The following is a 26,894-nucleotide window of genomic DNA, read 5'->3' as shown; positions in this document are numbered from 1 at the left end:
ATAATTGGAGATAATAGGACTTCCAGTGCCTGTTTTGTCTATTTCAGTCAGCTACTTGGGGCAGGTGCTGCCTTTCTCCATGCTCATTTAGTGCCTCACATAATAGAGTTCCAATCTCTGTTGATGCCTCTGTGCATTATTAAAATACAAAGGATGTCAAACAGAAAAAGACATTTAAGTGCTCAAGTGCCATGGGAACAATACAGATACGAAGGCATTTTTCTTCATCCTTATAAACCTGCTGCTAAATACAAAAAGCTGTCTGTAGCTCTTCTACTACCTATACATAAAACAGAGGTGCATCAGACAACGTTACATTACTGAGTAACACATGCTGGGTGCCTTCCAGAAGGGCTATCGTGAAATGACAGCAGTGCAGCTGATTCCCAGTCACTAAAGGACAATAGTAATTTGAAACATTTCTGTTCTCCTATTTAGCATCCAAGATGGTTTTGGATGCACAATGAAGTTCTGTTCCACTCCTATAGATTGTTTCTCACCCTGTACCAACAGCTCATTTCTGCTTCAGAATCCACAATGTGATATAAAAATCTCCCCTCAGTTAGGACAACTGAAAGGAGGGAGGGAGGACTCCAAGGATATTGAAACACTTTGAAAAAATTCTGAGATCCTATTACTCCACTGGCTACATGAAATAGAGCTGGAGAGACAAAGCTGAGGAGAGAGCTACTCATTTCCAGGAGAGTGCCCTAGGCCAAAGGGGTGTAGGATGAGCACAAGGAGAAACAGCACTGAGTCATGCTCAGGACTTCAGAAAAAAACAGGAGGATCTTCCACTAAAGGAAATGTGGCTACTGAAAAATCCTGTTTGCTCCATAACCCTCTTTGCAGAGAGAAGGCGGACAGAAGAAGGAACCCAGGAAAGGTCCACAGGAAATGGCAGCTGAAGGCTGCTTGGGCCGTTTAGAAAGCTGTCAGCTCCAGGTCTCTTCCGTTGGGTGTGGAACTGGGGGCAGCAGCAGCTGCCCGATACAACTCCAGCATCTCCCAGGTTGTCACCGCACTGCCACAGCATCTGCCCTGCCCAAGGACCCCAGGAGCTCACAGCAGAGCTGTCTGGTGTACAAACCATGGCATACGGCCAGGGCTTGCCCTCTGCCAGGGGAGCCACGAAGGCCTGGCTCTCGAGGAACTGAACAACAAAAGGAAGGCCAACAGCATCCTGGCTTGCATAAGCAGCAGTGTGGCCAGCAGGGCTAGGGAAGTGATTGTGCCCCTGTACTCGGCTCTGGTGAGGCCGCACCTCGAGTACTGTGTTCAGTTTTGGGCCCCTCGCTACAGGAAGGACATGGAGGTGCTCGAGAGAGTCCAGAGGAGGGCAACGAAGCTGGTGAGGGGTCTGGAGAACAAGTCTTACGAGGAGCGGCTGAGGGAGCTGGGCTTGTTCAGCCTGGAGAAGAGGAGGCTCAGGGGCGACCTTATCGCTCTCTATAGGTACCTTAAAGGAGGCTGTAGAGAGGTGGGGGTTGGTCTGTTCTCTCATGTGCCTGGTGACCGGATGAGGGGGAACGGGCTAAAGTTGTGCCAGGGGAGGTTTAGGTTGGATATTGGGAAGAACTTCTTCACCGAAAGGGTTGTTAGGCATTGGACTGGGCTGCCCAGGGAAGTGGTTGAGTCACCATCCCTGGAGGTCTTTAAGAGACGTTTAGATGTAGCCCTTAGTGATATGGTTTAGTGGGGGACTTGTTAGTGTTAGGGCAGAGGTTGGACTCTGATCTTGGAGGTCTCTTCCAACCTAGATGATTCTGTGATTCTGTGACTTTGCATCAGGTGCAACTTCCTACCACTTGCTGTGAGTCTCGCAGCCCAAGAAGGCACAGAACAGGATGTCCTGGGTCTGGCTGGGATGGAGTTAGCTTTCCCCACAGCAGCCCATGCGGTGCTGTGCTCTGCACCCATAGCCAGAACAGCAGTGGTATCACACCAGTGCTTTGCCTATTGCTGAGCAGTGCTGGCACAGCACCAAGACTCCTTCCAAATCTCCCAAAGGCAGTAGGCTGGGGGTGGGCAGGTGATGGGGAGGGGACATCACCAGGGCAACTGACCTAAACTAACCAAAGGGATCACAGAAGTTAGGGATTGGAAGGGACCGTGACAGATCATCTAGTATCAAATTCATCAGATTATCCCCCTGCCGGAGCAGGAACACCGAGATCAGGTCACACAGGAATGTGTCCAGGTGGGTTTTGAATGTCTCCAGAGAAGGACACTCCACAGCCCCCCTGGGCAGCCTGTTCCAGTGCTCTGTCACCCTCACCGTGAAGAAGTTTCATCTCACATTTAAGCGGGACCTCCTGTGAGTTCCAGCTTGTACCCACTGCCCCTTGTCCTGTCATTGGATGTCACTGAGAAGAGCCTGGCTCCGTCCTCCTGACACCCACCCTTTACACATTTATAAATGTTTATAAGGTCACCCCTCAGTCTCCTCCAAGCTAAAGAGACGCAGCTCCCTCAGCCTTTCCTCGTAAGGGAGATGCTCCACTCCCTTCATCATCCTTGTGGCTCTGCGCTGGACTCTCTCAAGCAGTTTCCTGTCCTTGAACTGAGGGGCCCAGAACTGGACGCAATATTCCGGATGCGGTCTCACCAGGGCACAGTAGAGGGGGAGGAGAACCTCCCTCGACCTACTGACCACCCTCCTTGCGATACACCCCAGGATGCCATCGGCCTTCTTGGCCACAAGGGCACAGTGCTGGCTCGTGGTCATCCCGCTGTCCAGCAGGACCCCAGATCCCTCTCCCCTTCACTGCTCTCCAGCAGGGCAGTCCCCAGCTTATTGTGGTGCCTGGATATTCCATGCCATACGGCGTCACACTCAGCAATAAAAGGTGAGAAATGGGAAGGAGAGGGAGGGCTCTTGTTAGGAAGACATCTGTCCTCCCAAACAACTGCTGTGTGTGTTGAGGCCCTGCTTCCCCGGAGGTGGCTGAATGACACTCATTGATGGGAAGGAGAGAATAATTTTTTTTTCTTTGCTTCTCCACAGCCTTTACTTGTTTGTTTTTCCCTCTTTTTTTTTTTCCTCCCTTTAATTAAATTACCCTTATCTCAACCAGTGAGTCTTCTTCCTTCCATCATACTACTCCTCTTCTTTTGAGGAGGGGGAGTAAGAGAGTGGTTGTGGCAGAGTTTAGCTGCCCAGCAGGGTAAAACTACCATGCAGGTTAAAGAAAATACACGGCATACTGCTTCTCTGCACTCAAAGCACCGCAGATAGGAATATGTAATGCAGAGTTTTGGTATACTGCTCTGGGATCTGTATAGGGACAGAATGACAGTAGTTGTTCTCTTCTGCTTTAAAATAGAGACACCTAAAGAAGCCTCTCTGGGCTATGGTTGTGCCTTGTTTGGTCAGATCCCTGTAATTGCACAGAAGACATCACCTGTGTTCCAGATTTGACTGTGAAAAGATTGGACAGCGGGGGGTTATACTGCAGTCTGTTGGGCCAGGTAGGTACAAGATGTACATCCAGCACGGACAGATGTACCTTCAACCCTGGAGCAGGCCCTGGAGGAGGGAAGAATGAGGGAAGTGCTGAGTTACCTTCCCACAGCGTGCTCCTCAGTGCTCAGTCTGTGAAAAAGCAGCTGAACTACTGCAGAGGGGCAAGTGATGGGTCAGGCTCTGGCTCCCAGGAAGCCAGGGGTGATGCTGGGCTCTGTGGCTGCCTGCCATTTCACTGCTAGGCCACTGCTTTGAATCCAGGTGAAGGGGGAAAGATATAGCAGGGTGTTTTCCCCTGACACAGAGAATCTATAAAATACTTTCTGCAACATCCTTTTAAGTCAAGCTTGTTCTTTAATTTCTGTTTGTGTTCCCTCCCCCTACCCCCCCCCCCCCATAAAAGGCAACAGTTAAACAAGACAGGAGTACTCAGCAAGTCAAAGAAAAGTATGGTTTTGAGCATGGGTTATAGCTATAGTAGTGACAAAGTCTGATTTGGTCAGGCTTTTATTGTCACTTGCTTGGCAAACATTCCCTTTTCTTCACTGAATAAGGCAGCATTATCTGGCCCTTGCAAAATTATTCTTTCAGCCCTTGACCCCAAAGAGGGAGTTGAGCTTAGCTTCCGCACGAAGACCCCACATTTAAAAAGACGATGCCGGCCCAAGGCTCACTGGAGCCAGAGAAAATAGGTTAGATCCATATTATGTCAAGCCAAGATAAGCAGAACAAAGGGAAAAGGATCCCGCCGTGGAATTCTTCCTTCCTGAGACACAGATACCAACGTTTATTCAGCATACTGTGCTGTTCGTATTGTACAGTGCTACATTTTATAATTACAAGGATAACACTCACAGCAGAGTACTGTGCGTGGCAATAAACATTTTCTGTGTGATTAAACACCAAAGCAATGCTGAGGTGTTTGAGAACCACCAAGCTGTTTATTGCGCATACGTCCTCCAGCGCTATGAGCATTACTCTGCTTTATAACAAAGAGAGGAAGAAACAATAAACCACAATTCAAACAAAAGATTATATTCACTGCCTCATGAATTCCTCTTTCTAGTATTGCATCATGTCCTAATAAAGGCAGGGTTTTGTAGAATAAATATTTGAAGACAGCTCTGAACGTCCATAATTCTTGATTTCAAGAGCAGCACTCAGCCCAGAACTTCTGTTTGGCACGGATGGCCATTACTTTTCAAATAAAAAGCTCTCAGGCTAACTTCAGCTTTTTTTCTTTTTTGTTTCTCCCCTTCAAAGAAGAAAGACACCAATATAAACAAAGATGAAAATATTCAGTCTGGTGAAATAAATATGCTCCAATTCTAAAACACCTTATAGCTAGTGTCAGCCTAACTTCTCCATAGGGGCATCCAACTTCATTCAGCCTTGCGTGACGATCTGTGAGAATGGTAAAATTATTCCCCAACGAGTTATCCGTCATTTACTACAAACTAGTTACTAGTTAGGCTTGCAGCCTAAAAACCTGGTCAGACCACTGCACGCCACTCGGCGCGTCCTGCAGCAGGGCCGTGGCAGATTGGGGAAGACATCAGGCACTGTAACAGAAGAGCATTCTGCACGTGCAGCACCATGGCCACAGACAGCCGTGCCGATGCGAGGGTAAGAAGTTCTTCATCCTGCTCCCACTCCTCTTCACTCCTACCTCATGCCGCCCCTCCTGTCATGCCGAAACAATGATTTGGGGGCTGTTGGAGTTAAGCCCCAGCCAGGACACCGCTCCACAATGAAGGGGCTCCTGAACTGAAGGCATATGGGGGAGGAATGGACACTGCAGGAAACGTGTAGATGGCTTTGAGATGAGGTGAGAGGTTGTTCATACAACCACACCCTGAGGGTTTTTGAGTCATTTAATTTTAGTGAAATTAAGATTCCTATTTTCATGTAGTAAGGTTTTGGAACGGCTTTTTTTTTTTTTTTTTTTAACATTTAATGCTTACTGTAATAACACAGTGAATAAAAAGAATAGTTTAAATCAAATCCTGTCACTAAGGTGAAGAATAATTGTTCCCAAGTTGAGAGAGGTTAAATTCAATTTGGTCGTTAAGAAAAACTGTCAGAAAAGTTTGATCAAGAACTGTCTCCTTAATGAGGTGGTTGTAGCTAACTCATTAGAGAAAATGAAGTCAGCAATAAGGATTCTGCACTTTTCTTACACTTATTACTGTTTCCTGTGAGAAGTTGTGTAGCTGACCCTCTTGCATGGGTTTTGAGAACCTCAGACCAATAAAGTTACATGTTCTCATAAGATTTTATATGATACTGAGCACGGATTCACCCTCTCCCCCCAGTACACAAGGCTATTATAAAGATGATACCAACGATTTATGTACTTCTATTGTACATCTATAGCAATAGATGACCACGGCTTTGGGGAAACCCAAGCCTCCTGCCTTGATCAATACAGGTTACAGCTGCTGGTGTAAAGCCTGCACAAGTCTCCTGATCCTCCTTTGGGGAACTGCCAAGTGTAGCTTCAGTACTTATTTACCCTTACTTCATGAAACAAAAGCAAAAACCCAACAACCAAAAGAAACAAAAGAAAATCCCCAAGCTACACAACAATAAATTTGTTTGAATGTAATAATCTCTCTTTTCCTCAGTCCTACAAATTACATGACAACAAGCTCTGCAGTAATAAATTGTTTGGTTTGCTATTGTACAGTAGTCTTCACTAGAATTCATAAACAAACTTTAAGTCAACAGGCTTGAGTTTAATTAAAAATTTCAAACTCTCTACTGTTTTACTACCCTTTCCTAGATAAGCCAATAAACCATGGGGTTTATACAATTTTATGAGAAGCAATTTTTGTTTTTTCCTTAAACAGCTCACAGGAAGGGTAACTCCCTCTAAGCAATCCTGCCTTCCTAGTCATACATTCGTCAGAGCACTGCTTGAACTGATTTCTGCCCTCCAAGGTAATACAGAACAGGCTGGATTTGATCAGAGGTAGAAGAGGGTGAAGCAAATAAAAGCATCTATTAGTGCCTGAGGCGTTATTTCAATTCTATTTAGTTCAGTGGTTCATAATCTATTGGTTTTAGCTCCACGGAGGGCCACAGTCTGTGAACAGTCAAAGAGCTGTGACAACTGTCAGTGGGCTTACAATCATTTGTAGATGTTCTAACAGAATAAGGAAATCCTCAGGTCTGAACTGAGGAGTACAAACTAAAACCCCTGGAAAGCAATGGAGAGGCTGACAGGCTTTGGATCAAGCCCTTGCAATATATATGAGTTGCTCAAGGTCATATAGATGGTGAGGACAGGGAAGAAGAGGCCCGACACTCCCAGGGGCTGCCTGTTATACATGACTCTGAAATCCCGGAAGAAACAGCCAAGTATCCATGACAAGAATGGGTTTCAGAATATTTCTCAGTTCCCCAGGCTTAGAAAGAAGTTGGAAAGGATGTTGAAGAGCTTTACTTACTTTTATTTATATCAGAAAGAGCCACTCCATAGAAGCACACAAAACACAGCATTTATGTCAAATTTACCTAGCCTGGTAGTTGAATAACCAACACAGCTAATTCTGGTCCAACTAATTCTTAGCTCAGGCTGTGCCTTCAGCACAACGATGCCGTGGGTTTAGTTTATTCAAAGAGAGCTCTGGATTTGCTTTTTCCAAAGCTTACAACACCAACTGCTCAGTAACTAACCAGGAAACAGAGAAGTCTGAATTCTGTACAGTGCACGTTCCCTCATGCAACTGCTTTTTTGCACATGAGCCCTTTTCATGGTGCAGCCTCCTGCACACTTTCTGATAGAACTGCCTCAGTTCCATCCTGCTTGCTCTGCAGTCCTGCCCAGCCATGGTTTTGGCACGTCTTCTACAACACTCAAATAAAAAGTCTCTGGTTTGGGGGTAACTGGACAAACACATGCCAAGGAACCACAGGTTCTTGCTCCGAGCCAGGCAGCAGGGCAAGCTTTGCCTGCTGCTACGTGGGAAGCACGGCAGCGTGCAAACCTGAGTGGGCCAGCAGACAGGAAGGCATGTCCAAAATCTGACAGTGTTGAACTTCTTATCATCGTGTTTCCTGGCCAGCAGACACAAGGATTTTGAGTCTGATCTTACAGAGGTCCTCTGTTTCTGGAAGACTGTCTTTCCTTTTACAGATAATACAGCATCAAAACAGGCACTGCAATCACTGCTGAGAAAGGAGTTTTCTGGAACTGGAGAAATAGTTTTACCTGACTGGCCCACAACACCTGGTTTGGTTCTGAGTTCAGTTTTACTGACTCAACACAAACCATAAATATGCACAAGTATCAAGTTTTACCTGAAGAGAAAATAAGGCCTTATCTTTCAGGTTTGGTCTGCAAAAGAGCTGCCTCTCAATTGCCCCTTTTATTTTCCACAGGAGAAATCCCTGCAACTGAGTGTATGGCTACATTTATGTTTAAATTGGGACGTTTTCAGGTGACTCTAAAGATACAAACTGTAGCTATTCATGGGCCCTAATGAGAGTGTTAATGTACATAGCTTCTGATGTGCAGCCCTGATTAGGTCTTGGATAGAGAACATCCTTGAAGTTGTCAAGGCAAGTTCTCAAAGCAGGCTCTGGGGCTGCTTTGGAAGAGAAACAATGCTCCCAGGAGAATGGAACCACTGCCCAGCAGCACCTCTTTGGGATGCTGCCAGGGATGGACTTCGTTGTTCTTTACCTTCTTGCAATAGCAGACAACATTCTTCTCTTCATTTCTCGTCTTCCCTTCCTTCTTCCCCCGGCTTTCCCCTTGTCCTCCTCCCTTCCATAAAAATAAAAGCTAAAAAATGGAATGCAAAGGCAACAAGGTTTAGGACATTTTTTCAGACACGAACAAAAAAGTAATCTCCAGAGAAATGTGCTATAGTCACACCTGCAGTCTAATAACTGTCATCCTCAAGAGAGATGCATGCTGCAATTGAACGACATTGAAATGCCAGTGCTACTTCATTATTTTTAATATATGCCTCCCTTCTGTAAACCAACATATCCAAATCATAAGTATTAAGAGCAATACTTAATTTCCAAATGAGCTTTCTTTAAACTAAGAGTGCATAAAGGCATAGTTGTGTGTTTCAGGTATTTTTGAAATCTTGGGCTCAAGCCAGGGGTTCCCCTGCCTCCCAGGCTCCAGACTCACCCACAGTACAACAGAAGCTTCTCCCACCTGCCTGGGCAGTGAGTTTTCATTGTCTGGGCTTCAGCCTTGTTCACTTAGACAAGAGGCATGTTTTGTGTGTTACCACGAGTTCTCCTAATTCGTACATTATAACACATACGCAAGATTTTCAAGCCTTCAGAAAAGCTGTGCTGTAGAGGGTAGAACTCTTACAGAAGCTACTGCACCATTTTGGATTCTTTCTTTAGTAAGCACAACTATGAAATGCCATAAAAATGCACTGATGTAATTCACAATATTGAATGTTCTTAATCATGCTGAAAAATTGTTGAAATACACTGCAGTGCTTCTCTGTTTCTTTTTCTCTCCTTTTTTCCTCCCCGACATGTAGGCACCATTCACAGAAAAGCATCTACCAAGAGCTTTCCCTCCCCTCCATCCCCAGATGCATTTCCTTACACTGTACTGCTGAATTAACTCTGTAAGCACATATAGATAATGCAAGAGTGGCCTGACCCAGCACTGTCCTTGCTAAATTACTTGTGGTTTCAAACCCTCTGCCCTCAGGCTGTTCCTGTAAAGTACCAGAGGTGAACACTGGCACTCACATGTCCAAAACGTAACGAGTGAACACCAACAGCAAAAGTTAAGGTGGAATAAGGAATGCTTGCAGCCCAGTGCATGTGCTCCCCCTTTCCACACAGCGTTTGTGTCTGTGTAGGGCTCATGTTTGCAGAGCCACAACACGCTCCAGTCCCATACGAAAAGCATTCCTCTGCACTCGCCAGTGGGGGCTGGCAGCTCCCCAGCTCCCTGACAGCCGACTCTCCCACAGCAACATTTTCCCTCCGTCTTTCCAGCCTTATTAAAGCTGTCATTTTTAAATGCAGAGGACATGAGATAATTGTGCCTTTTGACCTCAAGCCTTCACCTGACCTAATGGCTGAATATAAAATCATAGGGTAATTACAGTCTCCCATGTACACTGTACAACAGATGTCTGGCTCGCAGCAAAGAAACTCATGCAGAAGGCAGCTCTGAGCCCATTTAAAACAACAGCGGTGGTAAATGGGCTCTTAACTCACACCAGCAAATGGTGTAAATCCAGAATATTAAAAGCACAAATGTGCTGTTAAAGAGAATAAGAGGCAGATTAAAGTCACAGCACCACAAAGTTTTGGGAAGATAGCCAGTAAGAGCAGAAAAGGAAGTAAAAACACTTCCTCGTGCATCCTTCAGGGTCGTTTTTCATGAGAAGCTATAAAGTTAAAAGCCTCAGCCTGTAGGAGAGGCAGGGATCAAAACCATGACTAGCCTTTCCTTTGGGAAAATACCCGCACTGAAGCTCCTTTGCTATCGCATCTTTCCATTCATTCAGCACAAAGGCCTGACAGCCTCAATCTAAAGGCTTAGGGAAGTCCCATTCATAAACTAGTTTTACAAATCACTTTTCCTTGCAGAATAGAATAAGACCTATAGTATTTAACAAGTACTCTCCTCTGTTTAGCACTGGCATTGCAGGAGAAAGGTCCAACTACATCCAGCTGCGACAGGCCTGGCTCGCAGCTCATGGGGACAACAGAGTTGCCCAGTCTCGCTTCCCTGCCTTGAGCTTCTGATTAACCCCAGCGCAAAAGCTAACGCGCATCCTGTCAGAACATCTGGGTAGAACTGGCTGCAGTGGATCAAACTACAATTTTTTCCTATCATAAAATATAGTTCAGAAATAGAATTATTTTGCATGAGTTTGCACCATGGATCTGTTAAAATATAGCAGTTTGACTCTCTCCTATTACTTCAATAAAATATAAATATTTTGTTTAGACAAATTAAATGAAGTCTTTCTATATTTGTGAACAGAATTTTGGCAGAATTTTTGTTTTATGTACAAGTTTTGTATTCTGACTCTAGGGAGCCAGAATTCCTCCCACATGCTGACTGCCGTAGCAGGAAATGATGAAAAAATCCTCTTAGGCTTCTCTTAAAGTCTGTAGCTGATAAGAGACCAAAATACTTTCCTGTCTACTACCCAACTTTAATATTTCATTCCTGATAATCACCTGAGGTATTTCTGCATCTGACTTCATTAAAAAAAAAAAACACTTAATGAGTGTTGCAACTGAATTAAAGTCAAATATCCCAGTGCTTCCTCCACAGCCTTTCTGTAACTGCCACAAACTCACTAGCCTCCACGCACGCTAAGACATCAGCCTGTCCGTCCCACCCACGTGAGCCGCGTCAGAGCGGTAACCTGCCTGCTGCAAGGAGAGAGGAAGGGAAAACAGGCACTTCTCTCTGCAGAGGAGCAGGAGTAAGCCTACATCAGCGTTTTGGTTTGGATGAGAAGAAAGCTTTTGAAGCAAACCTCCCAGGCATCCTTGCTTACTCTGGTTTGCACCACACAGCCATCTCCGTCTGCTCAAACGGAAGCACTTTCAGTTGCAGTGAACTGTATGTTGTGCTCCAGGCGTGCTTTCAACGTGCTCTGACCTCCAGTGAGCACTCAGTCCACTGAAATTCCACTAAAATCCGCAGGAACTTCCTCTACCCCCAGAGCACAAGGTGGATGGCTGGTACTCAGCTCCAGCTGCTTCACAGTACAGACCCGTTCCTCCTGTGCCGTACTGCCTGTTAATGCAGAGAGAGCCCCAGAGGAGAGGTGGGGGGGTCCCCCAGGGCACAGGCAATACACTTGTGCTTTCTGCCAATAACAGCAAGGGAGCACCTGAAAGAAACACGAGGAACTTTATGACATGAGAGACAGCAAAACAATTTCAGTACTGTCATCCAGAGAGAAAGCAAAGGAGTTGGTTCTGCCTCCGAGTCTGCCAGCCAAAATGACAGATTCATTTGCGAAGTACCAGGTGAAGAGAACCCAAGGTTTTAGGAAATGAGCTCTGACTGACTCCCAAGCAAGAATGAAAAATAAACAAATCACAGAATCATACAATCACTAAGGTTGGAAGAGACCTCCAGGATCAGCTGGTCCAACCATCCTACTACCAATGTCACCCACTAAACCATGTCCCTAAGTGCCAGGTCCAACCTTTCCTTGAGCACCCCCAGGGACGGTGACTCCACCACTTCCCTGGGCAACCCGCTCTAATGCCCGACTGCTCTTTCTGAGAAGAAATGTCTCCTCATTCCCAACCTGAACCTCCCCTGCCACAACTTGAGGCCCTTCCCTCTAGTCCTATCACCAGTTATCTGTGAGAAGAGGCCGACCCCCAGCTCCCCACAGCTTTCTTTCGGGTAGTTGTAGACAGCAATGAGGTCTCCCCTGAGCCTCCTCTTCTCCGGACTAAACCACCCCAGTTCCCCCAGCCGCCCCTCACAGGACTTGAATAAGTAAATAAATAAGTACAGTGTTTAAAGCACAGATGGACAGTAAGTACAGTCAGGAAGAGTCTTCCTTTTAGGGGGATTAAAAGTGTTTTCAGACTGCTCAGTATTTGCTGTGCAGGTGCCTCAGGGTGTGTTGTCAGGAACTGTGTTCTGCTGCTCGGCCCTTCCACTTAATTTCATTTAGAAATGCAGTTACATGCTAAAGACCAAGCTCTCACTGTTACACTCTACACACAGTCCCTCTAAAGATTAGCAATTGTTCTGTGAAAACAGCCTTTTGCTCTCCCTGTTTAAATACAATTTCAGAGCTCGACTGAAGAACTGCAACATGAATGCTCCACTTGGCGTGACACCGTAGCCAAAGCAGGGCAGCGCCAGTTCTCTGCTGTTCCCAGCTCCTATTCAGCCCGACGTGCCTTCTTGGCTCGCTGGGAGCGCATCTAATATCTCACGAGCTACTTTTTAAAAAGCAGCATTGCCATGTTTTAGTTGAACAGCATGCATAATCTGAGGTTGCTACATTGCCTTAGGGAATTAGCTGCCATTTTGCTTTATGTTATTACGCTAAAATTACTTTTAAGTGTCAGTTCACTTGGAAAATTGCAAAATGTCATTTTACTTTTGGTTTCATTACAAAATTATTTGATTCTTACAGTCATGGGATATGTGCTAACTACAAGTCTAACTACATGTGCTAACTACGTGTCTGCTTACTACAAGCAGACATGCAGCAATTCTGACCAGCTGGAGGCTGATTCTACCTGGTAGTACAGCAGGATTATTTTAGCATTGGGGGGCTTTATATATTTTACAAATGCTATTCAGATGGCAAAATTCACATGAAGAAAATCCATTAAGCTAGAGAGCTACATCATTAACAGAAATGACACTGTAAATAGACGGTCCTTTGAGGAGAAGAGAGAATATTAGCGGTTACTACCCTGGAAGTGCTGGACCTTTCCCACCTTTCCTTGTGCCAAAGGAAGGGGCAGACGAGGCCTCAGATGAGAAGAACTTTTTTTTTTAAAATCAATACTTTTGATGGAAAAAATTGACTTATAAAGTTTTTGGTTTAGAAATTAGTAAGTAGAATAGTACTTATACAACCTTTGACCATTTTTGCTACAAAAAAAAAGGTAGGAAAGGAGAGAAAGAACTCAAGTTTCACAGTTTGGATTCTCAGTGAAAAATCTAAATATGTTTTTATAAGAAGGCCACGTGGAAAAAAAAAAGCACTGTTAAAAAGCCATTTTGAAATCAATTTTGTCAGCAGATGCTTAGACTAAGCACACTGAAGAACCTAATGAGCCAGACCTATGGCAGAGGGAATCCTGCATTCACTCTGAAGCAGGAAAAAAAGGCAGCTCAAGGCCCCAAAGAACTGACTGCAGATCTAATTCCTTCCAACTTTGCTATCATACCCTCAAGCCCAAAGAGAGGCTTAGTAAGACCAGGGACAATCTAATTGCTTTTTAAGCACATCAGCTGGCTGGGCTTTGCCCAGAAGTTATTAATGAAAAATCTGACCAGCTGAAAGACCAAATGAGAGTTTATTGCCTAACCTTGTAACCACAGTAATTGTAATTAAGGGGTAGCCTGGGAGAGTCCATGAGCAATCACAGAATCATAGGGGCTGGAAGGGACCTCCAGAGATCATCGGGTCCAACCCCCCTGCCAAAGCAGGTTCCCCAGAGCAGGCTGCCCAGGCAGGCGTCCAGACGGGCCTTGAACATCTCCAGAGAAGGAGACTCCACAACCTCCCTGGGCAGCCTGTCCCAGTGCTCCGTCACCCTCACCGTGAAGAAGTTCTTTCGCATGTTGGTGCGGAACTTCTTGTGATCCATTTTGTGGCCATTGCCCCTTGTCCTGTCCCCACAAACCACTGAAAGGAGGTTGGCCATATCCCTCTGTCTCCCACACTTCATGTATTTACAAACATTGATAAGATCCCCCCTCAGCCTTCTCTTCTCAAGGCTGAACAGAGCCAGGTCTCTCAGCCTCTCCTCACAGGGGAGATGCTCCAGGCCCCGTATCATCTTTGTGGCCCTCCGCTGGACTCCTTCCAGGAGATCCCTGTCTTTTTTGTACTGGGGAGCCCAGAACTGGACACAGTACTGCAGGTGAGGCCTGACCAGGGCAGAGTAGAGGGGGAGGATCACCTCCCTTGACCTGCTGGCCATGCTCCTTTTAATGCACGCCAGGATCCCACTGGCCTTCTTGGCCACCAGGGCACACTGCTGGCTCATGACCTGTCCACCCTCTCCAGCAGGTCGTCCCCCAGCCTGTACTGATACGTGCAGTTGCTACTTCCCAGGTGCAGGACTCTACACTTGCTCTTGTTAAACCTCATTTGGTTTCTTCCTGCCCAGCTCTCCAGCCTGTCCAGGTCTCGCTGAATGGCGGCACAGCCTTCTGGTGTGTCGGCCACTCCTCCCAGCTTTGTGTCATCGGCGTACTTGCTGAGGGCAGACACTATTCCCTCATCAAGGTCGTCGATGAAGATGTTGAACAAACCGGACCCAGCACCAACCCCTGGGGAACGCCGCTTGTCACAGGTTTCCAGCCAGACTCTGCACCACCGATCACCACCCTAATTTCAATCAACATATGGGACTAGACAAGGATCATCCTCAGAAAGGATGACATAAAAGGATTAGTGACTCCGAGCCAGGACAAAACTGTACAGAGATGTTTCTGACAGTTTGGAATTGTTTCTTCTCTAAAATTTTAAAATTTTGAAATGAGTCTAAGAGATATATAGGTGGAAAACAGTGGTGTTCTTATTTTTCCTATTATTTTGAAGATGTAGATTTAAGATGCAAATTAAAAATTTAATTTAACAATGTTAGTCTAGAGCAACAGAAAGTATAAGATCCCAGAAAAGGTACATGACAGTCTTAATAAAGGATTATTTAATCACTTACACTGAACAATTTAAGTACTCCTTCCTCCCTCCCCCCCTGTGTTTAAGTCTTTAGGGTCCATGTTTCAAGTTTCCAACTATCCAATGACAGTCAGACTTTATAAAACGAGAACTGAAGAACTGAGACTCATGTGATCAGTATGATTGTGTGAATGGGGACTCTAAGGGAAAAGTGATCAAAATGCAATTGAAGTGATGCTATTGCCCAACGTGTAGGTTGCAGAGCAATGAAGACGCCTACAAGGAGATCAGAGACTGTAACAAAGCAGATGATAATGCTTTTGAATTTGCTATTAATGGGAAAGACAGGACTCTGCACTGTCATTTTCAAACCAAACCAGATGAATTGATCATCTGCACAAGGACCCCAGCATGCCCTCTGTCTCTAGGACAGCTTTCATCTACTAAGGATTTTTCTTCTCGGATTTCTGTCCTTGGTATGCCTTTATCTGAAGCCAACTCCTCCGAGTTAACAGGCATTCACCAGCAGCAAAGAGGTTATTCTGGACACTCAGTAAACAAATTCTCTGATAGTTTTCCAGGGAGAAAGAGGAAAATCCAACAGCAACTTTCAGTAATACGGAGTACCAGCAAGGCCCATTTTTCAGACATATCTGGAGTCAATGCACAAGGCAAGAAGCCTCAGAAGAGTAAGGTGGCCCAAACCTTTAATTTCCTACAGGCAGTTACTTCTGCACACAGAGACAGTGACACTGTTCTGTGACAAGTGTTTTTTTGTAGACAAGCAGTCTGAAAAAAATGTTAGTCTCCACAGAGCCTTCATTTCAAAACAGAGGCATCCACAGCTTTTAGCCTTCTGTCAGACTAAAAGAATAAGCTCTTAACATCAAGAACTGCCCCAGTAAGCCTCAGCTATTATGTTTAGACTTAATTACAAGAAAGGTTGATTACAGTAAAACTCCGTATCACACCAGCTCTCCCTATTGCCTTTGGTGGAGATAATACAGATTAACTCTCTGGGAATAGTTTCATTAGGAATTTGCAGTACCTTAGGTTTTCCTGTGGAGAACCTACTGACCGGATACTCACAAAGTCACCCTGTGTTATACCATATTAATAGCAAGCCAGAGGAATGTCAGGAAGACACTGCAGCAGTAGGACATCAGTAGATAGTGTTCATCCATTTTCTGAAGTTTTAGCATACCCAGGGCTCGGATTGGACTTCCAGTCTTCCCAAGCGGTAGCAAAATTTCTCCACGGACAGACACCCCCCCTTCACCTTGTCCCCACAGATGTGCCCATCTCTGCTAGCACTCTCCATCATCTATTACTTCCTGCAGCCTTCAGGATTAAACTGTCCTAAAACATTTTGTTCATTATTTCCCTCTATGAAAGAAATATTCTTCTACCATTTCCTCAGTTTCCATAGCTTCTAGGTACAGATTCCTATGCATGGGATCTTTTTTTCTCCTTCTTTAAAGGGAATGCCACACTCATCAGATTTTGCCAGGATTATTTTCACTACATTTTTTCTTCATTATTTTATCTTCCTTTATAGAAAGGAGCTCTCTCACTATCTTGGGTGCTGTCACTACTTCTCGTTTTGGTGTACTGTCTCTCATCTTCCTATCTCCTTGACACCTTTCAGTATTTTGATCTTCTCTCCTTCTTTCTTATTCTATCATTCTGTTTCCTACCGTCTCTGTTCACAAGCTGCACTCCCATCTCAAGAAGAAGGGTGTAATTTCTTAGTTTCCTGTTTTCCCTATTAGTTATGCCACTGGTGAATCATCCTAATTGCAAAGAAGAACATACTCCTCATCATTTGTGAATTTGGTTTACAAATCCGATTGAGTGATAGGAATAAATATTACATAAAATGAATACGTAGAAATTAGCTAGCCACTAAGCACAACACTAAGGCTGTTCATGCAGATTGAGAACATCCGATAGGAAATCATAGGGTAGACATCTTGGTGTACCATTTAATAATGTCAGCCATGTTTTATAACCAAAATGTAATTTGTTTCTACAGATAACTATTAAAATTGTCTGCTTTTTCTGCAAATGAAAATATGAAAGTTGTAACAGATCTGTCAAGTATTTAGCAGAAACTGCAATCATAACCAATAAGACAGAATTGCTGCATGCAAGTGAGATTATTTATAATCACAAGTAAGGTCTGGGTAAGAAGAACAGCTTTCATATACGCCAATTTATTAAACGAGTATCAAAAAAGTGATACATTAAATGGTAAATAGGGATTACATGGGACAAACTTGTGAAAGTCTGCAGTGGGTTTAGGTGGAAAGGTTTTGGTAGCAGGGGGCTGCAAGGGTGCCTTCTGTGAGAAGAATCCAACACCTGTGCCATGTCAGATAAGGGGCAGTTTCAGCCAGCTCCAAAGGGACCTGCCTCTGCCCAGAGCCGAGCCAGTAAGCTATGTTGTTTGCACCTCTGTGAGAGCAGATTTAAGGAACGGGGGAAAAAAATACTGCCGGACAACAGGAGCTGGGAGGATGTGTGAAAAACAGCCTTGTAGAGACCAAATTCCGTGAAGGAGGGTGAGAGGTGCTCCAGGTGCCGGAGCAGAAGTCCCCTGCGGCCTGTGGAGAGGCCCCTGGTGGAGCAGGCTGTCCCCCTGCAGCCCATGGAGTACCACGGGGGAGCAGGGTTCCGTGCTGCAGCCTGTGGAGGAGACCACGGTGGAGCAGGTGGGCCTGCACTGACGGAGGCTGCGGCCTGTGGAGGACCCCTGCTGGAGCAGATTCCGGGCCGGACCTGTAGCCTGTGGAGAGGGGACCGCGCAGGAGCAGGTGACCTGGCAGGAGCTGCTGCCCGTGGGGGATCCAGGTTGGAGCAGTTTGCTCCTGAGGAATGGACCCCAAGGTACGGACCCACATCTGGAGCAGTGCTTGAAGAGCTGCTGCCTGTGGGCAGCCCACGCAGGATCAGTTCGGGAAGGGCAGCTTCCCGTGGGAGGGACCCCACGTTGGAGCAGGGGAAAGAGAGTGACCGAGAAGGAGCGGCAGAGACAGATCGCTATAGACTGACCACAGCCCCCATTTCGCTGTTCCCCTGCACTGCTCAGGGGGAGGAGGTGGAAAAGGTTGGATAGGGGGAAGGCGTTTTTGGCTTCTTTCCTATGTTTCTCACTTCTCTAGTAAAATTTATTGCCTATTACTAACAAGCTAATCTCCCTACTCTGAGTCTGTTTTGCTCGTCACGATAATTGTTGAGTGATTTCCCTGTCCTTATCTCAACCCTTGAGCCCTTTGCATTGTACTTTCTCCCCCTTTTCCTTTGAGGAGGGGGAGTGAGAGAGTGGCTGTGGTGGAGCTCAGCTGCCCACCTGAGTAAAACCAAAGTCCCCTGCAAGCCGGGGATGGTGGCATTAGTGGCTCAGATTTCAACATCAGAGCCAGGATTCCCATACCCAACTAGGAACCTCCATTCACATGCTGATAAAATGGGGAAAATGCCATTTGCTGTTCCTTCCAGGAATATTGTTAATTAATTAATTCTTAATTAAGTTTGCAAAATACAAATATCCTTGATTGAAAGGCACTGTAAAAGGGAAATTATTGTTAGGAGGATCAGAACTCTTGCCTTGGGAAAACCTTTGGGTGTTTTCTCATTAATGCTAATGGAAATTAACAGCTTAATGCAAGCCAAGCTGAAAATAAGATATTTCACATTTGCATCTTAGCTACATTTGCTTCATTACTTATTTAGGATCACCGATGCATGTAGGAAGACGAGTTTCAGCACTCTGAGCTATTGTTTTTAAGTGGTCTTATATGCACAAATACATCTGAGTGGAAAAAAATATATATTTGAAATAGTTATGACAGACTTTCCTTAAAGGAACACACCTGTCAGAACAAAAGAACGTGCCTTTCTAAACAGACACCTCAACCTAGCAGAGACAAAGCTAAATAAATAAGTAATCAAACAAACTAAACAGGAAAGGGCTGTCCAAAATTGCAATTCTCAGAGCCTTTGGTTCACATTGGCTCTATCTGGGTATGTTTAAGATCCTCACTTTCCCCATACCCCAATGACTTTTTGCTTTGGTCTTGACCAGTTGCCTGTTTACTCTTGACAGCCCAAGCAGCTCAGCACCGGCCCTATGGCCTGTCAGACACAGGGCTGGCACTTCTGTCCTGATGCTTTTCTGACTCTGACCCTGCTGGAGAGGGTCCCACTCACACAGCAGCGCAGACAGCAGTTGCACCACATCAAAACACACCTGGAAGGAGAGGACCAGTTTTTGCAGTCTCACATGCAGGGAGCTGAGTTACCTGATGGGAGCTGCTCAGGAGAGAGGTCGGGCCTCACCCCACAAACACCTAAGTTCAGCCTGTCCTTTCCCACGCCAAGCAGGTGTTACATAGGTAACTTTTCCATACCAAATCTCAAGTGTCTGAATACTCAACCACGGGGGCAATCTCTGTCTTGGCCCTTCCTTAAGCCTAAAGAATATGAAATGTCATTATAGAAGAGAGAGAACTGACACAGCCCCTTCCCAGGGCATCCCACGGCCCTTCGTGCCTTCAGCTCCTACACAGGTGACATGAGACCACAGGGCACGCAGGTGCCTGTAGCAGACCTGCAGGCAGGTGACCATACCAGCAGCTAAAGGCCTCTATTACTTGAGCCCATCTGATCTCTCTGTTCACAATCAGTACATCAAGTTACTCTGTCGCCTGATTTCCTTTTGCCCCGTGGTCAGTATGTCAGCTTGTAAGCGTATTGGATTTCTTTATAATCGCACAGCTTCTGCTAACTTATGCCAAGAGTCTAATTTGTCCAAAAAAAAGATGTCATTTGTTTCTGTGAGGATGATAATCAACAGATTCTGCCGACTAAGATAGACACTGATAATTGCAAAAAGAATCACTTGTGCAGTGCCACCCAAATGCAGTTTTCCGTTCTACACTAAGAAAATATATGTCAAGTAAGCTATGTGTAAATCCGTGGAATAGAGACACTGTCAAGAACGATTGTTTTTCATTCCCAGTCCTCTGAAACCCCTTAGCACCAAGCTGGGTCACAACTAGTCCTCAAGGCATAACCCAGGTGCTATAGGTTGGCTTGGCTCCCTGACCTAGAGGGAACAATAACAATTTCTCCTAAAGCATGGCGGAGGCTGGGACAAATGTCCTGCAGGAGACCTCCATGGTGGACAGAGGCTGAAGCATGGGTTTCTGCAAAGAACTGAGCCTCGCCCTTGCACCCCTATCTTATTCCTGCCTTCCTAAACCTTGGAGCAGGTATAAGGACAATGATGTGCTTGCTTCTTGCCTCCCTGGGATAAGAAAGCTGGCTAGTCACAGGGAAATCTGGGGCTCTTCTCCTTATGTCAGCTACTTGACTACTTACACCACTAGCCAGCACTGGATGCTTGGTACCTCTTATGGCACATAATGGTAAAGGAATGAGGATTGATTTTAGCTTGTTTTTGGCTTTCCCACCTCTTCGTAAACCCAGGCTATAGTACTTGCAGCCTGGGAGAGCATGAAGTCATGCGCTTCCCAGGGCTGCAGAGCCAGTGGAAGGATTCCTGCAAGCATCGCTGGGTGCCAGGCAGGAAGCCCCAAGAGCAAGCACTTCCACGTAACATACCAACACAGGCTCTTGATGCACTACTACTGGGATTTGCCCTCCTCCCATTGCCCTCCTGCAACAGCAAACAACTGCTGAACTGTAAGCAGAGTGAAATATCACCTGTCATCATGCTGACCTTTCAATACCTGCTCTCTTTTTTGCATCAAGTCACGCTCCGTGATTTTGACCAGATTCTTTCGGGAAGTGGTTTTGTTTGTAAGCCAGGTCATGAGTTCACTTCCCACAATGGCACAGAGACTCGTTTCCCGTGATGACACCGCAGTGAAATAGAGAACAAATTTTGACGTGAGATTTACCAACGCTATTGTCCATCTCTGGTGCCCAAACAGGTGGAAAATATGAGCCAGATTGTGCAAACTGACTTCCGTGAAGCCATACTGACTTCTGCCACTTGAAAATCTGTCTATTCTTTCCTCTCTGAGGAGTGCAAGAGCTGGCAGTAAAAACAGGTAAAGCTTCCTCCTCTTGGAGAAACAATCCATTACTGTATTCAGAAAACCATTACTGCTTTTCTACTTACACCATTCTTCATCTAAAATGTCATGTCACAAACTGCTGTGGCATGAAACTGTTAGACTCAAAACAAGTATTCCCTGCCATCCTAAATCTGCCAAAGATGCTCTTATCAACTCTTGTTATTTTAAAAGTCTTTGGCACATTAAGCCTGGAATTGGTCTCAGGGAAATATTTGGGACAAGAAGAAATTTACTATGGAGGATTACAGGGGTTAAAAGACCGTTATTTGTATGAAGCCATTCGAGTTTACATTCTATATCATAAACAATAATAATAAATAAATAAAACAAGGTAAGGGCTACATAAATAGGGATTTACCTTGCCAAGCTACAATTTCATTTCACATGTTAAAACAACTGTTCCTCCTATATATTTAAAACAAACAAAAAACAAACAAACTCACATGACTTTCCAAGGCCAAAGACTGATTAATTACCTGCCTACAGTCACTCATGAGACTCCAAATCATGTGAGTTGTTTTGGAGAGATCTCTTTCCTTAAAATCTGCTTAACCATTAAGTCCCTTTTCCAAAACAGCATCTGTAATTAAAAGTGGTGCTTGACTTATTTTCATGTAATGCTAACAAGGAAATGCAGCTTTGTCCACTGAACTTTCCAAGTGGAAAGCTGTCAGGACTGGCAGATGGGGGGGGGGGGGGGGCAGCAAAGGCCAAGGACAGATGGCATTGCCACTCCACCCACCCATAGTCCCTCCTCTTTGCGTACATACAGCCTGCTGTGACAGTGTCTCTGTCTCTGCCCTTCCTTCCATCACACCACCATTTTAAGTGACCCCAGCTGGCAGCAAGCATTTCTTCAGGGCTCCTCTGCTTTAGCTAACCTCTCCTTACAACACCTCCCGGGGAAAAGCAGTGGACGTTCTCTTGCACCGAGCCTGCTACCCCAGCCTGGAAAGCGCTGCCTTGCGTCTGGAGCTGGCCTCCATCAGCAGCTGAGGAACGCCAGCCCATGAAGAGCAGGATCCTGCCGGGGACCAGGGATGCAAAGCAGTGAGCAGTGTTACACAGCCAGGTGCCTTCACTGCAACTGGCCGTACCCGGCTGCTACCAGACGACTGAGGGCCGAGGGAGAAACACCTCTTGCACAAGGGAAGGTGAAGAGCAGATCCCAGGTCCCTTCCTGGAGAGCACAGTGCAGATTTGCTGAAGTGAGAAGAGCTACTGCTGGACAGGTGGTGGGTCTGCCTGCTGGCACACAAGGCTGTTTGCTATACAAGACCAGTCAAAAAATATCTATGTTCTCTTCAGGAAAAGAAGGAAACAAAATTCAGAGCAATCAGAGGCACAGATCCGCAAATGGCAATCTTTTTAAAAATGAGAATCACTGAAGATCCAAACAGGAGGAAAAGTCATCCCATACCACAAAAGCAGCTCAAAGTACATGAGTGGCCCTCTACATTTGCCAGCATCTTATCACAAACCAAAGAAAACAACCAGAGTTACGGAAGTAGAATTAGAAATCTCATGTGGATTTTTCCCACCTGTAGCATCTCCAGAAGCAGCACAGGCAGGCTGTTCAGCGAGGGGAGGAAGCCAGGAGCCAAGGCGACAGCGAGGCAGCCGCAGGGCAGCATCCCCTCAGCGCAGGAAGCGCTGCATGGCACCCACGTGAGGAGAGCAGGGCAGGGCAGGGCCAGCAGCAATCAGCCTGCAGGGAGAGGGCAGCTCCAAGGCCAAGCTAGGAAGTCCATTTAGCAAGAAGAGGCCAGGACCCGCAGGGTGTGAGGGGGAGCACAGGCAGAGACACAGCACAGGCAAGACCCCAAGGTGAGGGCCTGAACTTAAATGCAGCTCCTGAGCCCCAGAGGGGCACAGCCCATCTCAGCCTCCCGCAGCTTACAGCTGCACCCCATCAGGGCTGGCCTTTCCCCGGGCAGCCCGAGTCCTGGGGGTGGGGACACGTTTGTGGCTCTGAGAAAACATTAAGGCAGCTGTGAAGAGAACGCGTGGCCCGGTGCAGGCACCTCTCAGGACAGCGCAGAACACGTGCTGGTGGAACAAGAGCCATTCTAAACTGAACGAGGAAGAGAAGCCATCTCCTTCTCTCTTCCTATCCCTTTGGGAGCCAGTCTTGTGAGGAGAGATGATTAGAAAGCGAGCTTTGCCCATGGAAATCTTTTTGCATGTTTTCTCTATTTGACAGCAAACTGTGAGCAGTAGGAGTGGCGGAGAGGCTGCAGGGAGCCCAGATGCATACAGCCCATTCTCCAGCATGCTGCCAGCCCCTGCAGGTGGAAGTTGCAGACAAGGCATTTTGGCTAATGAGTTAGGATAGCTTACTCCCATTCCGCCTTCCCCAGCCAGCACTCCAAATTCCCACACTGCTACTGAAAAGCAAAAATGTCCCATCCCCAGCCTGCAGCAGCAGTTCCCCTTCCCAGAACCCAGGGCCACAGGCAGCTGCAGCACAGGAAAACCAGCAGCCAGCAGCCCACCTGTACCTCGCTCAGTTTCTGCTCCCACTTCTTGTGAAGGTTCTGCTCTGAGTTTGTAAAGGATTCACAAAAAGTACAGACGTTTTACAAAGGATCAGCTGGTAGGAGTCCAACAGCTTGCTCATAACCTCAGCAGGTAACCATATATACCACTTTTTCCTGATATTAAAACTGCCTATAAGCACACACTAGTCATGTTATAAAAACGTCAGTCCGTTTTTTCATCTGTTAATTTATTATAAATAAGTATAAAAAGGAACTTAATGCTTCTTCAAATATGTACACTTGATTTTCACTTTGATTTTTTAACCACGACTTATTTCAATAAAAGGGACATTACCTATTTTTCCTCACCTCTTTGCATATTGAGAAACATTCGGCTACGTCCTTCTCCCCTCCTGGACAGCGGTGAGAAGCAGGATGTAGCGCAGCACATTAGGCACGGGCTCGCTGGGGGAATTGTTCTGTCTCCCTGCTCTCCTTGTGGACAGAAAGCAGCCAGTCCCAGAGGTTTGTGTTGGGAGACAGCAGTAAAGGCAGGCGGAGGGCTGCAGATGGGTGAGAATCTGCCGAAAACTGAAGTCCAAGGCTGTGCCCTGAAGACTACAAAATCTCCACTCGGGGGGACTCGGGAGCAGGCGGTGGCAGTCGCCAGTGAGCGGAGGCGCAGGGAGCAGCAGATTGACGTTAGCGATCCTGGGCTCTCGGAGAGTTTTCATGCTTACGGGAGAATCCATGTAGGCTGAAATCACTGCTTTCCCAGTGAGAATGAATAAGGACAAGCCCCAGTGTCGCTGATGATATTCTGTGGTGAAATACCTTCCCTCACTCTCTTCGTTCGGTTTCTACCCTTCTAACCCAGCTCCTGACTGAACACTACTTCTCTTGCCAAACAAAGGTGGCTTCCTCTACCACCATTAACAGCAAAAGGATGCTGGAAGGAAAGAGGTTCCTCTGCATAGACCCTCGCTCTGACTGCTCCTGAGTAGAATTTTTGGACAATAGTTCTCTTCCAATCACTTTTATCCCAGTCTTTTCCTAATCCCTCATATCTGCCTTTTTAAAATCTAGTATTTCTGTGCTGCTGCCTTTGAATGTTTCTTCACAAGCACCTCAAACAAATCTGATGGCATAATGACCATTTTCCCTCAGACAAAGGCTCTATCTTTTGTCACTTACTGTTCATTTCCAACTACTACAGCTGCTCTTCTTATTGATTGCTTAAGAAAAAGCAGCAAGAAAATATAACCACCAGAAATATTCATCCTTCCCCAGTCATTTTATAATTTTTACTCTAGTTTTAGTGACCCTACTATAGATCTTCCTGTGATGACTGTGGTAGGCTCTTTGTAAGCCCACAAAAACACGGGGTGCTCTGCCCTCACTTCCCACCCACCAGTCTGTTATAATCTTCCGTTATCTTCTTCTATTGCTTTTCTTTTTCTCTTCCAGTTCTCTTTATTTAAGCAGCCAAGTCTGCCTAACCAGCTTTTACTTTAGACCTACTCCAAGCTCACACATGGCTATTACCCTTTCCCTTCCTATTGAATCTTCTCTTTTTCATAGGCTCAGCGTCTGGGAGTGAAGTGCAGGAATGCCTGCTGTGATGAATGCGACCTCCGCACATATGTACACGCAACACTACGGGAGCGTGTTATTTGCTGGCTTGCTCTCCCTCCAGTTGCAAACACTGAAATTACTACTGTGATCATAACAAGTCCTTATCACTATAAGGAAAACATTTTAAATGCTTTAAGAAGCAGCGTACACTGTACAGAAGTTTAATCTTGCTCTGAAACTAGGGTGTTACTCAAGCTGCAGTGTGCTTACTCACAGAAAACACTGAGGGAATACATGGGGACCTAGTTTTGTATAAGGCTGAAGGGAACTCACAGCATGACCTAAGCTAATTCCAAGTGTGTCGAGTCATTTATTTATACCCGTTCTGATACATTTATGTACACCAAGTAGTATCCTTCCAGAAAAAGAACCTGCACTAATACCATGGAGACTACTCAAAGAGTAAATTAGCTACATCAGGTCAGTAAACCCATCAAATTTTGGCTCACCGATCAAGTTCTGAAAACAGTTGCACTGCTTTTCCTTGCATTGAAGATATGACATACAGGGAATAGCAAGCCTTGAATATTTTTGCTCTTTGTGAGAAAGACGCATGTAAATTTATAATTTCAGGTTAATGATTAAGATTCATAACTATTTTCTGTTACAGAAAAATCAGACTATTTTCTGCAGAGATGAAGTTCAAATTGCTTTAATAATGAAATCCACTTTTCATTTGTATTGTGTTTCTTCTGCACTCTCATTAACAATTCATAATTTAAAGATTGGAAGTGATTAATGGCTGGCTTCACCACATAATGCTTTTAAGGAACAATGGTGCAATTCAGAAGGCTCAGAGGTTTCCCTCATTCTATGTTACATGTTAATGTGCACTGAAACTAATCTGATTCATTCAAACTGGGGAAAAGGCTGGATGTGGTCCAGAAACCCTACTGGAAGCTATGTGAACTAACTAGATGAAAACCACAACAAATATTATAAAAGAAAAAGAAAAAAAAAGGAGAAGCAGAGGCAGTGTCAAGTTTTAATGGCAAACTTAAGACTCCAGCCAGGACCCACAGCAGAGACTAATATGCTGCTGTACTCCTCACTGGGATGGATTGGCAACAGCCACCGGCTTTTCTACTCGCCCAAAAAGGACTGGCAGCAGCTGGGGCACGCCAACAGGCAGTTACTTGCCCATGTTTTCAGCTAACCTGCATGGACAGAACTAGATGGTAGGAGAATTCAAGCAGTTGTCTTCTGCCTGCCTTCTCCATGGAGAGGACTTCTCTGTCCGCCCCTCTGACAAGAAGGTGGTGGACTTGCGGGCTGATTTTCCCTCATCATGCTCAACATGGATGAATGTCACAAGGAAACTAAAGGAGTATCTTCTCTTCCCATATTGTCTGACTCAGTTCCTACGCCTAGCTGAGCTCGCATCTCTGAGTGGTGTCTAAGGGAAATACACTGGAAGAGAGCAAGGAGTGCTGCAAAGTACTATGTACACAGCTGAGGACCTACTCATCCCTTAGACATAAGAGTACCCGACTCAGCGCAGCATCCTGGAGCCTTTACCAGCAGAATCTGAGGTGTGCAGAAGTGTCCACAGAGACCTTTCACAGTTCTTCAAGGTTATTTTGATGATATCTTTTCATTTGACTTTGGGATCAGATTACAGGAACTTACAATGCAACTTACAGATACGGGCTCTAAATTGCAACATCAGCACATTCGAGCCAGCACTGCTGAGGGGATCTCTGGGTTCCTCCAATGCTGCAAAAAGTGACACATATGTTCAGTTTTTCCCAGGGGATTCACCCTGCTGCTGGAAAAACAACCCAAGCCCAAACTCCCCGAGTTGGCAGAAGGGCCTGTGACTTGGAGGAGGGAATCTAATGATCAG

The 26,894-nt window shown here is 45.7% G+C and overlaps 1 protein-coding gene and 1 long non-coding RNA gene across 2 annotated transcripts in view; one reads left to right on the top strand and one right to left on the bottom strand.

Annotated features, from left to right (window-relative positions):
• LOC308200070 (uncharacterized protein) overlaps window positions 1-26,894 on the bottom strand; it is a 434,369-nt gene that overhangs the window by 51,162 nt on the left and 356,313 nt on the right. The window lies entirely within an intron of this gene.
• The window catches only part of LOC308200078, a 156,965-nt gene continuing 144,966 nt past the window's right edge, over window positions 14,896-26,894 (top strand). Inside the window, exon 1 of the long non-coding RNA XR_013955216.1 lies at window positions 14,896-17,406. This is a non-coding gene — a long non-coding RNA (uncharacterized lncRNA). The remainder of the gene's footprint in view (window positions 17,407-26,894) is intronic.

Source organism: Anser brachyrhynchus (assembly GCF_964034855.1).
Source record: "Anser brachyrhynchus genome assembly, chromosome: 9".
NCBI classification, from domain to species: domain Eukaryota; kingdom Metazoa; phylum Chordata; class Aves; order Anseriformes; family Anatidae; genus Anser; species Anser brachyrhynchus.
The sequence above is the reverse complement of the archived record's forward strand: the minus strand, read 5'-3'. Positions and strand labels throughout refer to the sequence as shown.